We start from the raw sequence: 14,450 nt of genomic DNA, 5'->3' as shown, positions 1-14,450 counted from the left end.
TCACAAATATGTAAATGCAGACAAACATAATAACATAACAAAAGATGAAAAGTTCATCCAGTCACCAGTGGAGATAACTTCTTTCATTGCCCTCAGTCCTTCCTATCTTTTCTTTTTCTGCTCTTGTCTGCTCTTATTCTATTATTGTACTCACTTGTCCCCTTTCTTTCTCTTTTTACATTATATCCTCAGTTTTACAATTGCCACCAGAATCACTTTTCATCATTGCCATTAAGAACCAGCTGTCTCATTCTTTCCATCCACTCAGTACTTCCCCAGAGCAAATATTGACTGCAAGTGCATTGTGGAGCATTGGTGGAGAAGTTTTGAACTAAGTAGCATTAATATTCATCTGTTTAAGTTGGCAAGCCAATATTGTAGAAAAAATACCAAAAATGGAGGTGTTTGTATATTTACCAAACCAAGTATCAGCTATAAAAGAAGGTGTGAAGCTGAATGATTGAGTGTGGAAAATCATTTTGAAGCAGCAACTGTGCAGTTGAATGAAATACAGGGAAAAGTCATAGTCATAGCAATATACAGACCACCTACTGGTGATGCAGAGATATTCTTTAACCAATTAGAAATATTGCTTAAAACTGTGTTCACTGATAGAGCCACTGTAGTTGTGTGTGGTGACTTCAATATTAACCTTATGAGTGAAAGTAGGCTAAAAGACCAGTTCCTAAATCTATTATGTAGTTTCAACCTGCTTCCACACATACACATGCCCACAAGAATAACAAATAATACAGTCAGTCTTATTGATAATATATTTTCAAATGTAGGATGCACAGAAGTTGAAGTAACAAATACTGATTTGGGATTATCAGACCGCAATGCTCTTGTCCTCAAAATTCCTTCAAGGCCACTGAAAAAAAACACACTTCATGTATAAAAGAAATTTTCCTACAGAAAACTGTGTAGAATTCATAAATATGCTAACTAATGAGGCTTGGGCAGAAGCACTATCCCTAACAAATACAAATGATGCAGATAACACATTTTCTTCCATTTTCATGGGATATTTTGAAATGTGTTTTCCAAAAAAGCTGTCAAAAATCAGGTCACATGGCAATACAAAGCCAAGTTCTTGGATCACAGCTGGCATCAAAACTTCCTGTGGAACTCTAAAGAGACTAATTTCTAAAATGAAAACATCCACAGACCCACAATGCATAGAATATGTCAGGAATTACAAGAGGGTATATGGAAAAGTAATTGCTAAAGCAAAATTCATGAGTAATGATAGTTTTATAAGACAGTCTGAAAACAAATCAAAAGCCATATGGGGTATTGTGAAGACTGAAACAGGGAAGAGTTGTGAAAACCAGGACATTAGCCTCAAAAATTTAAAAAATGTCAATATTAATAAACAAGATTTGCCAAATTATATTAACAATTATTTCATAAATGCAACAACTTCATTAAGTTTAAAATTTACAAACGAAGACAAATCTGAATATCCAAAAACAGCTTGTAGGATGAGGGTAGAGCCAACAAATGAGGGTGAAGTATTGAAAGTGATACAAAGCTTGAAACCCAAAATGTCGGCTGGCATAGATGAGGTGCCTGTGTCAATCATAGCAAGGACAGCACCACAAATCGCAAAGCCCTTTGCACACATAGCCAATTTATCATTCAGTGAAGGAGCTTTTCCAGAAAGGCTGAAAATTTCAAAAGTGAAGCCATTATTTAAAAACGGCGGCAAGTATAAGGTAAAAAACTATCGCCGAATATCTCTCCTCCCAGCATTTTCAAAAATATTAGAAAAACTGATGAAGCACCAAATCAACAAATATCTAAATGACCATAATTTACTAAACAGAAATCAGCATGGCTTCCAAGCATGTAAAAATACCAAAACAGCAGTAATGTGCTACACTGAACAAATAATCAAAAATCTAGAAAAGATTATAATGTAGTAGGAGTAAATTTAGACCTCTCCAAAGCCTTTGACACTGTGAGCCAGGACATTCTTTTAGAAAAATTGGAAGCGTTGGGTACACATGGGATAGGAAAAAAAATGGTTTGAATCATACCTAAATAACAGAACACAGGTTGTAGGACTGACATCAACTTACTCCAACCACAAAATAAATTCAGTATCAGAGGCAAAAAATGTAGAAATAGGAGTACCACAAGGCAGTATCCTAGGGCCCATATTGTTTCTTGTCTATATAAATGATTTTCACACCTCAGATGATGCAGCCAAAGCAATAATATTTGCAGATGATACTAGTGTGATAATAAGTGCACCAAAGCAATTGCTACCAACAACTGCTGATAAAGTACTAAATTACATCCACTCTTGGTTCAATGCAAACAGGTTGACATTGAATGTAAATAAAACAAATTATATGCAGTTTGGGAAAAGATGTCAAAATGTAAATCTCAATCTGGTGTGGGGTGATAAAGCCTTAGACAGAGTAACATCCACAAAATTGCTGGGGATTCATGTGGATGAAAACTTAAATTTTAATGACCATGTAATAAAACTTGCACAGAAACTTAATTCAGCCTGGTTTGCCCTCAGAATTATTGCAAATGTTTGTACCTCAGAGGGTGCCAGAATAGCATATTTCGGCTATTTTCAATCTCTTGCCACATACGGAATAATATTTTGGGGTTCCACAACAGGGCGCCTAAAACAAATTTTTTTGTTGCAGAAGAGGGCGATCCGAATAATAACTCACAGTCATCCACAGACACACTGCAAACCCATATTCAAAAAGCTTAGAATACTTACTATACCATCATTATACATTTAAAAATGTGTATTGTATGTCAGGACCCACATTGCATATTTTCAGACAAATGCCAACTTTCATAACTACAATACCCGTAATAGTGCAGCACTCCATACTCAGCGAACAAAAAGAACGAATACACAAAGGCATGTGAGCCATATCGGTGCAAAACTGTACAATGCACTGCCAGTCAACATCAGGCAGTTAGAAGATGATAACAAATTTAAAACAGAATTTAAAAAATTTCTAGTAGAACAATGTTTTTATTCTGTAAATGACTATGTAGGTCAATAAATTTTTTTCTGATGATATTTATAAAGGCAAAATGAAAATACTCTATCTGTACCTAATCATTCATTACCTAATCATTCATTACATTTACATACTTAAAGGACAGCTGTTGTGTGATGTAAATATATACTTAAGCAGTGTTGTGTATATAAGGACTTGCCGTTTAGGGAGGACAAAACTAAAGCCGTATGAAAAACAGACTATGCATTTAAAATAACAAGCAGGGATGTATATAGGCTATATTAATTTCATTGTATTATTATTAACTTCATTGTATTATTTTGTTTTGTACTTTTTTACATTTATATTGTTTGTGTCCCATTTCTTTGAAATGGCTTACATGTACCTTGACAACATCCATACAATATTTATTGTCAACAGATGGATAAATAAAATAAATAAATAAATAAATAAATAAACCCCTGCTGGCCTTCCCTGAGCCTTCATGATAGCCACATTCATTTTATCTCCCCCAATATAAAATAGTGGGAGGTGTAAAGGTGACCACTCACTGTATATTTTAGTGTTTGACAGGATCATAAACAAAACTGAGACCACTGCTAACTGGAGAGGAAGGAGAAGAATTTTCCATAACACAGGAATCCCTGAGTCATCTCTGTTCTCTTCATAATATAATCCTATCAAGCGATCTCAATTTTCTAGTAATCTTATAAATTCAAGCTCTTGATCTCTAACAATGGAACAGCACTCCAACTACCACTTCTAAATGTTATCCAATCTACAGTCTTCCTATTCCTGCCTCAGAGTACCACTACCCAACAAGACCTATCCTACTCCACGTGAATGCCAAATCCAGTCTTCCTACCACCAAAATACTCCCTTGCAGACCTCTTCCACCTGCCACATCCCCGCAAAAATTTCTCCCAATGTACTACCAAACCCAGAAGAAAGTTGTCAACTTATCCACTATGAACTTCAAACCCCACAGAAATTTCAGTCTTTTATAGAGGTATCACCTGCAGTCACACACCCTAATTCAATGATTCAATCCTGTATAAAGATCCACTGTCATCCACCAAAATCCTACAGCAGAAACAAACTTATGCCAACCGTACTCCCAGCATCTTGTTGAAGGAGTAGCATCGCTGTGGAAGACAAAGTCTTCGTGGCTGCTACCCATGCCATGCTGTAGCGCACCATGTGGCTTACTGCTTACTGCTGGTTCGAATTCTGTTTGTCTCTTGAATATATAGACCTTTGCCAACCAGGGTGGATTCCGAAAACATTGATAATGTAAAACCCAACAAGCACTTTTCTCTCAAATGAAAAAGCTTTGGATCATGGCAATCAGGTAGATGCAGTATTTACTGATTTCCAAAAATCCCAGTACCACATCTACGCTTATTGTCGAAAGTTTCATCGTATGGGGTATCAAGTGAAATTTGTGACTGGACTGAGGACTTTGGTAGGCAGGACACAGCATGTTATCTTTGATGGAGAGTCATCGTCAAATGTAGAAGTAACCTAGGATGTGCCCCTGGAGCATACCTGTCGTCGTTGTTCATATTGCATATTACTGACCTTGAAGACAATATTAATAGTAGAACCAGGCTTTTTGCAGATGATGCAGTTATCTGTAATTATGCATTATATGAGAGAAGCTGCATAAATATTCAGTCAGACCTTGATAAGATTTTAAAGTGGTGCAAAGATTGGCAACTTGCTCTAAATGTTCAGAAATGTAAAATTGTGCCCTTCACAAAATGAAAAAAACATAGTATCCTATGACTGTAATATCAGAGAGTCACTGCTGGAATTGGCCAACTCATACCTGGATGCAACACTTTGTAGGTGTGCTCAGTCATGAGGAAAGTAGGTGGTAGACTTAAGTGTTCTGATAGAATGCTGGGGAAATGCAATCAGTCTGAAAGGCAACTGCCTACATATCATCTGTGTGACCCAGCGTAGAATATTGCTCAAGTGTGTGGGACCTGTACCATGTATGACTAACAGGGGATATTGAACATGTGCAAAGAAGAGCAGCATGAACGGCCACAGACTACTTTGATCTGTGGGAGAATGTTTCAGAGACTCTAAAGACAATGAAGTGGAAGACTCTTGAAGATAGGTGTAAACTATGCCTAGAAAGAATACATACAAAGTTTGAAGAGCCGGCTTTGGGTAATGACACTGGGAATATACTCATGGCGGTTTGCAGAGTACAGTTGTAGATGTAGATGTAATATGCTACTGTGACCCCTCTGTGAAGGTCGCTGTTTCACTAATTCTGGTTGATTTGGGGTGTAACATTGTCCATGTGATCTAAGAATTGCCAGTGCTGGATCCCACATTTTGTCAAAGTTAAAATAATCAACACAATTAATTACATCCTTTTGCAACTGTATCAACAGCTACCCTGAAAACTGAATCCCACAAGGATGAAACAGATGTTAATATCTGGCATTATTCATAGTCCAAAGCATGGCTTGCCTGTATATAGTTCTCAGCCATTGCAGATTTATAATGCTGTTGTAGCAGATGAGTGTAACACTCATGCTCTGTGCAACATTTTTGAACCGTATAGAGAGTGGGTTCAATGTATGACAAACAAACTGAATTGTGGCTGAGGATATAATTGATCGATGTGACCAGGAATGAGACTGTAAGTCTGGAGTAATACTAGTGTTAGGATCAACTCTCCACAGCTCCTTTACCTGGGTCATCATCACTACTGATGCCACCTTCTTCTACACTAACATCCCCAATTCTCAAAACCTTGACACCACTCTCCAATACATCCTGCCACAACACTCAATGGCAGGGCCACCTGTGAAAGCAGTCATGTGGTATACCAACTTAGCAGCAACACTGTGCAGAATTCTTTGTGGGCATGATGAGGGCAGCTATTTAAATACAGCTGAAGAAGGATTTAATTAATTGTGCTGATGGTTTTAAGATTGAGAAAATGTGGGATCCGGCAAATTGTGTTGGTGGTTTCAACATTGACAAAATGGGGAATCCAGCACTAGTAATTGTTAGCTTACATGCACAATGATACTTTCCCCAGTCAACCAGAATTTGTGAAATATCATCCTTCACAGAGGGGTCATGGTAGCATATATCTCTGCCACATGTATTATATCTTTCACCATCATGCATACACAGCGGTCTAGAGGTAGCATCTTTACTGCAGAACTCAGTCTTTCATTCGTAGTACCAAGTCCATATCCTCTTGCAATCATTTCTTCTATTCCTTCCCATATTCCAGTCCCTCCTGACCATTAGCTTTTCATCTTCCTGTACATACCGAATTACCTGTTCAATATTCTCATACACTTCTGTGTCTCTTCATCTTCACCTCGAGACAACCACATGTGTACCTGAACTATCACTGTCAGTGTTGGTTTGCTGTCAATTCTGATACGAACAACCCTATCACTGTAACTCATTTGCTGCCCTACCTTCCTATTCATACAGGAAGAATGAGTAACCAACAAAATGTTAATGTTCTATTAGTCTGGGCATGCAGTGTCAGAAGTACTGCAGAGATACTAGGCGAAATGGCTGCATTGGAAAAAGTGAAGAAATCTAAAAAGAAATGATTGTTAGAAGAACTGACACAGCATATAGAAAAGTCAAAACAGCCTTTGATGAACTCAAATGCAATGATGGTAACATTAAGTGTGCAATGGGACTTCCACTATTAAATGCAGAGGAGAAAGTGGATGGATGGGAAGAGCACATTGAAGGCCTCTATGAAGGGGAAGACTTGTCAGATGTGGTAGAGCAAGAAACAGGATTCGATACAGAAGAGATAGAGGATCCAGTATTAGAATTAGAATTTGAAAGAACTTGGGGAAGACTTAAGATCAAATAAGGCAGAATGGATAAAGAGCATTCCATCTGAATTTCTAAAACCATTTAGGGAAGTGGTTGCAAAAATGACTATTCATGTTGCTGACTAGAATGCTTGAGTCTGGCGATATACCACCTGACTTTCAGAAAAAAATCATCCACACAATTCCAGAGATCGAAGGAGCTGACAATCAGCTTAACAGCTCACACATCCATGTTCCTGACAAGAATAATATACAGAAGTATGAAAAAGATCAAACAATGTAAAATTCAGGCTGGAATGTAACAATATTATGAAATGGAAAGCTGCTAATCACCTTATGTTGTAGATGCTAAGTTGCAGATAGGCACAACAAAACGACTGTCACAAATAAGCTTTCAGCCAGCAAGGCCTTCATCAAAAATAGACAGCACACACACACACACACACACACACACACACACACACACACACACACGTCTATTTTTGATGAAGACCTTGCTGGCCAAAAGCTTATTTGTGACAGGTTTTTGTTGTGCTTATCTGTGACTCGGCATCTCTAGTATGTAGTGAGTAGCAACTTTCCTTTTCATAATATTGTTGAAGAATAGAAAATAATATAGAGGAGGTGTGACGTGATGATCTCTTTGGCTTTAAGAAAGGTAAAGTCAGCAGTGAGGCAGTTCTGACATTTCGGTTGATAATGAAAGCAAGATTAAAGAAAAATCAAGACACATTCATAGGATTTGTCAACCTCAAAATGCATTCAACAATATCAAATGGTGCATGATGTTCAAAATTCTGAGGAAAATAGTGGTAAGGTATAGGGGGAGATGGGTAATATAAAACTTGTACAGGAACCAAGAGGGATTAATAAGAGTGGAAGACCAAGAATTAAGTGCTCGGATTAGTAAGTGTTTAAGACAAAGATGTAGTCTTTTGCACCTATTGTTCAATCTATACATTGAAGAAGTGATGATGGAAATAAAAGAAAGGTTCAGGAATGGAATTAAAATTCAAGGTGAAAGGATACCAAGGATAAGCTTCACTGATGACATTGCTATCCTGAATGAAAGTGAAGAAGAATTACAAGATCTGCTGAATGGAATGAACATTCTTGTAAGTACAGAATATGGATTGAGAGTAAACTGAAGAAAGATGGAAGTAACAAGAAGTAGCAGAAATGAGAACAGGTATAAAGTTATGAGGATTGATGGTCATGAAGTAGATGAAGTTAAGGAGTTTTGCTACCTAAGTAAGAAAATAACTCCTGATGGACAGAGCAAGGAGTACATCAAAAACAGACTAGCACCGGCAAAAAGTGAGCGTTCCTGGCCAGCAGAAGTCTACTAGTATCAAAAGGCCTTAATTTGAGGAAGAAATTTCTGAGAATGTACATCTGCAACAGAGCACTGTATGGTAGTGAAACGTGGACTGTGGGAAAACTGGAATGTAAGAGAATCTAAGCATCTGAGATGTGCTGCTACAGACAAATGTTGAAAGTTAAGTGGACTGATATGGTAAGGAATGAGGAGGTTCTGCACAGAATCAGAGAGGAAAGGAATATAGGAAAGCTCTGACAAGAAAAGGGGACAGGCTGTTAGGACATCTGTTAAAACATCAGGGTACTGGAGGGAGCTACAAAGGGTAAAACCTGTATAGGAAGGCACAGACTGGAATACATCCAGCAAACAATTGAGGACGTAGGCTACAAGCGCTATTCTGAGATGAAGGTGTTGATGCAGGAAAGGAATACATGGTGGGCTACATCAAACCAGTCAGAAGACTGATAACTCAAAAAATGACTGCTAACAAGCACGGATGGCAACTGCCAAACTGGCCATGTGACAGCTGGACCACCCAGTTGCAAAGCACACTACACAAGACAATGTGTGTGACTTTGACTGCTTCACAATCCAATTTTTTCATTGGCACCAGCATTTCTGAACTGCGTAAATGGGACTCTCTCTGCAACATATCCTACGTTCCCATAACCTTTCTGGCCTCTGCCTTCACTAATCCGTCACCTCTACCTGCCTATCCCATTCCCTGCTCCCACTACAGTACACAAACATCTTTTATCCCTGCAGCACACAGGCGTGGTAGTCCTTTGCTTCTCTCAACATCATCTTCTGCCCCCAGCACAGCCTCCTGATGCTGCACCTAACAGCCCCTTATCCTTCACTGCCACACCCCTGCATACACTGGTAGGCAGGAATACGACATTGACAGCTGTTCTCTATAATGATGTGGCGGACAGGGTGGGCAGCAATCTGCAGTTGTTTGCTGATGCTATGGTGTATGATAAGGTATTGAAGTTGAGTGACTGGTGGAAGATACAAAATGACTTAGACAAAATTTCTAGTTGGCATGTGAGAACTGTGGCAGGGAAGGTTATAGGTCGATTTCAGTTTATTAGGAGTATTTTAGGAAAGAGTGATTCACCTACAAGGGAGGCTGCATAGAGGACACTGGTGTGGCCTATTCTTGAGTACTGCTGAAGTGTTTGGGATCCGTACCAGGCCGAATTGAAGGAAGACATCAAAGCAATTCAGAGGCGGGATGCTAGATTAGTTACTGTTAGGTTCGAATAACATGTAAGTGTTACTAAGATGTTTTGGGAACTCAGTTGGGAATCCCTAGAGGGAAGGCGACCTTGTTTTCAAGAAACACTATTAAGAAAATTTACAGAACTGGCTTTTGAGGCTGAATGCTGAATAATTATAATTCCACCAACATACAATGAGAAATTTGGGCTCATATGGAGGCATATAGGCAGTCGTTTTTCCCTCTCTCTATTTGTAAGTGGAACTAGAAAGGAAATTACTACTAGTACCCTCCGACACACACCATGCGGTGACTTGCGGAGTATCTATTTAGATGCAGACTTTGAGCGATCGTTTCATAATAATGCCTCCTTTGTGTGGTGAGTAGCAAATTAATCTATTTCAAAGTGTTGTGGTGCCGATGAGGTTGACACCAGCATTGATCTGAGTATCATCTTTGAACTAAGCTAAGATTATCTTTGAACAGTTCCACCATGTCAGTTCTTTGTAAGCTTTGCTTGTGTAAAGAGGTGAATAAACGAACTACTGCAAAATGGGAGTGTTGTTTGGTGTAACTGACCCAAACTTCCTCCTCACTGGTGACCCCGAGTTGTAACGTCTTCCGTTTTTGCCATTTTACTGTGTCCGCGACCTCCGCGTCGGTTATTTTCACGTTTATTATAGTGACACAGCATTTGAACAATGACTTCAGCTCAACACCTAACGCCGGATTTTGTGATCGACATGCATCGTGTTGCAGGCGATGTACACCTGCCAGGACTGCAACATGATGCCTCTCACTCGACGATTACGCCCATTTCGCCAGACGTTTTTGAGCCTGCAACAATAAGTGAGGTTAGGAGTGTGCATGGCTCCAGCTATCAAACGCCTTTGTTCCCACCACATGTACCCTCCCTGACTGACTTTGCAGTTACCTCTTACAGATCTCCGTGCAGTGGGGGACCAATGTCGATTTCTGCAAATGCTTCGTTGGACAACCTACCACCGCCAGGACAATGATTTGCCATGCCGCAATCCGTGCAGTACCACGTGGATACCTGCCACGTGGCTGGAACTGCTTCATTCACAGGTCAACCAACTCAGCATCCCACCACGCCTGCGCCTGCCTCGGTTCAGCATCAGCATTTGCCTTCCTACTTCGATACCTCGGCCTGCAACAGAAACAATAACTTGTTATCTGTGCCTGACCTCCACCTCCATCCCACTGCTACTCCTCAGTATTTTGTGCCACAACATTCACCTTATCCACACACCGTTTTGAGTGGAGTGAGTATCAACAGTGAACTTTCACACATTCCATCTCACGTTTGACATCGTTTCCCACACTGTGCTTCTGGACAGCCCGCACCTCCGCAGCCTCCTTGCAACACAGGTGGCCCCGGCTCTGATCATACATCGAGCTTTCCATGGACTAACACGCATTCTCAAACTTTGAACTTTTTCTCGCCTGTCGCCCACGTGCCGGCTCCAGTCGAGCATCCGCTCCCGTTCTCGGCACATCTCGGTGCCTCATCCGCATCGGTCTTCCGCGACGTGTCAATCCAAACACAACCGCAACATGTTGAGCTTCCACAACCACAATTGACACATTACGGTGTCTCACCCGCATCGGCCTTCCGCGTCACAACGGATCACGCTCAACCACAATGTGTCACCTTCACACTGCCTCCCGAACAGCCATCGTTGCCACATCCCCTGGAGGCACACTCTCCTGGAATACTACAGCAACAACAGCTCGTTTCATGCAGTGCCCCGACGAACTCAACTCAACCTGTTCTTCTGAACATTCTACAACGCTTACCGACGCTGCTGCCATTTATTCCCGACAGAGCTACAACCTGGTTTAAAATTGCGGACGAAGTGTTCGACCATTACAAACTCAATGAGTCAACAAGGTTTCTGTGCCTCATCACACACCTGCACGACCAGGAGGACTTGATTGCTGACCTGGTCGATGCCCCAGACTAATCTACCTGGTACACTCTAGCCAAAGAGACAGCTCTACATCAGCTTGCATGCTCAACTGAGGCAGCAATACAGCAAGTGCTCCAGGTCAAGCAACTAGGCAACGACAAACCTTCCCAGCTCTGGAGATGGCTATGTGCACTGGTCAGCGCCAATCTATTCTCTGACAAACCTCTCCTCGCCATCTGGTCACATCCGCTTTGCTCTGGCTCAAAGGCCTTGTGAACCTGCCAAGCAGCGAATGACAATTGCTGACAAGCTACACGATGCATCATTGCTCCACTTCACCATCCACTGCCTGCCTGACAAGTCTCAGGTTCAGGCTCATCGCCCTGCAGCCGGACGCAGCCGGGGCCGTACTGTGCCGACCGTTCCACTCGCTCCAGGAAGCAGTAAACAAGCAACTGGGACCGCACCGGCTCTTCCTGCGGCCACGCCCCCTCCTGCAACCGAACCTGCTGTGGCCACCAAACCTCGGCCACCACCACTGGCAACGAACTTTCTGCAGGAAATGCAACCGCACTACTCATACTGTTACTTCCACACACACGGTTTGGTGTGGCGGCACGGAACTGCAGACCACCCTGCTACTTCCCAAACCCCAATTGCTGGTAGGTTTGGGTGCCGCCTCCTGTGCACAACATGACAGGCACCCCCCAGTGGTCCATTCTGTCTGGGAATGACCAGTTAATTGTGGACGACTTTACATTAAAGACATTTTGTCGGGATACCTTTTCCTAGTGTACACAGGCGTGAATGTTTCACTGCTGCCCACATCCTTAGTGTTGTCGAACATCCGCCCTCATCATACTTCACTGCAAGCCGTGAATTCATCTAAACTACAATTCTCAGGTTCAACTTCACACGTAGTCTCACTCTCCACAAACTGCAAACTCGAGTGGACTTTTTTAGTGTACGAAATTGACGAACCTTACTAGGCATTGACTTCTTGCGACATCACAAACTTTCACCGGGCCTAGTGCAAAACACTGTGTACACTATCCGTCCAAGACTCACTTTGCCGGTGCCCCATCAAGCAACCCCCCCCTCTCTCCCACGTGACACATCGGTCCGGGCTCATCTGATCCGTAGATGCTTGTCTCTGTTGATGACATTACAAGAAACAACGCATAAGTGCCTTATCGAGCTTGAACACGTGGCTTACCTATGCAAGGAAAACTTCGAGCTATCCCTCCAGTTCCACAAAACACAGCTCAAGCTCGCCGAAGCAGCAAAGGAATTACAGACACTACAGCAAGGACAAAGCAAGGTCAGTAAGTGCGCCGAATCTGCTTGCAGTCCCAGCCATCGTGCCCCCGTGTGCTTACCTCCCGCTACCCCTCGCAACTGTGCTATCAAGTCTGCCATAACTTTACTGACAGTTCCACAGGGCCACACCCACCTAACATGGCAGCGTTTGGCACTCGGCCAGACACCAGTGTACATGCGCGACAAGCGTCATGTGTTTCCGAACTGATAGCTCCTACCCCTCCCCTTGCGGACAGCACCTCAAACTATGCAACTTCGGCTCCTGCGCGCCGCTGTGCAAGCGCCACTGACAACACAAACAGTGCACTCGCGCCTAGTGCTGCGCCCGCGACCGTGCTGCCACAGGCCGCGCCCTCGGACAATGGACTCACTAATGGCTAACGAGCTCTACCGACCTCACCTGACCTTGGTGCCACTGCTTCGGGCCAGCGGCCATCTTGTTGCGTTGACTCCTGGGACACTTTGCCACCTCGGCTCCTGTCGGATCCGCCGAGTGGCTCCAAACACCACGACCACGCCTCGCCTGCCACACATTGTAAACAAACCACCTCCCGTGCCACCGGCAACATTTCTGTCATCACCAACGGCACGGTTCACAAACTTCAGCTCACGCCAGGTCCCCCGATCTCCAATAAACCACGTCGACTTTGTCCCGAGCGCCTCTCCAACCTTAAAAAACAGATTTCTGAACTACTAAGCTCCAGCGTCATTGAACCCTCTGCCAGTAGCTGGTCTACCCCCATACATATGACACCCAAGAAAGATGGGTCGTGGCGCATGTGCGGAGACTACCATCGACTAAACGCACGAACAATTATGGACACCTACCCCATACCCAACATTGCCGACTTTAACAGTTCCTTCACAGTTGCGACCACGTTCTCTGTCATTGATTGCAAACAGGCTTACCACCAGGATCCCATGGCACCTGAAGACATTGAGAAGAACGCAATCACCACCCCGATCGGGTTATTTCAGTTTCGATTCATGCCCTTCGGTCAACAAAGTGCTATTCGAACTAAAATTCTGCTTTGCCTATCTTGATGACATTCTTGTGTTCAGCTCCTCCATCGAGGACAACATTCGACATGTGCAAACTGTTATAAACACTCTCACGGCAGAAGGCATCTAGACCAACCAGGACAAATTGCAGCTACATCAACCTGCTGTCACTTTTCTTGGATTTCGGGTCTCTGCCGATGGCATATCACCGCCCCCTGAGAAAGTACAAACAATACTAAACCTACCCAGACCTTCGTCATTCAAAGAGCTCTGGTGCTTTCTGGGGACAGTTAATTATTATCACCGACATCTATCTCGCGCTGCGGAGATTCGGGCTCCACTGACGGACGCCTTGGCAGGCACCAAAACTTCTGGATCTTGGTCTGTTCCATGAACCCCTGTTATGACTGACTCTTTCACTGCCCTCAAAAATCTTCTTGCCAAGGCCTGCACCATCGCGCATCCTCATCCCAATGCGCAGCTTTTCATCACCACAGACGCGAGCGATACTGCCATCGGCACTGTCCTTAGCCAGACAATCGACGGCCAGACTTCACCTCTGCAGTTCTTCTCACGCAAGCTCACCAATGCACAACGGAAATATTCCGCGTTTGACAGGGAGTTGCTTGTGGTCTACGAAGCAATCAAGCATTTTAAGACTGATGTTGAGGGATGCCCTTTCTATGTTTTAACAAACCCGCCAGCTGACCCGCCTCCTTGCCGCTTCAGATACATGGACTTCATATCTCAGTTCACCACCGATGTCAGACACATAAAGGGTGCTGACAATATAGTTGCTGATTTCCTTTC

General features: G+C 42.7%; 1 protein-coding gene across 4 annotated transcripts in view; it reads right to left on the bottom strand.

The window, feature by feature from the left end:
- The window catches only part of LOC126474117 (alanine--glyoxylate aminotransferase 2, mitochondrial), a 149,631-nt gene that overhangs the window by 86,481 nt on the left and 48,700 nt on the right, over window positions 1-14,450 (bottom strand). The window lies entirely within an intron of this gene.

This window comes from Schistocerca serialis, chromosome 4, assembly GCF_023864345.2.
Source record: "Schistocerca serialis cubense isolate TAMUIC-IGC-003099 chromosome 4, iqSchSeri2.2, whole genome shotgun sequence".
NCBI lineage: Eukaryota > Metazoa > Arthropoda > Insecta > Orthoptera > Acrididae > Schistocerca > Schistocerca serialis.
Note: the sequence above shows the minus strand (reverse complement) of the source record. Positions and strands in the feature narration are given on the sequence as shown.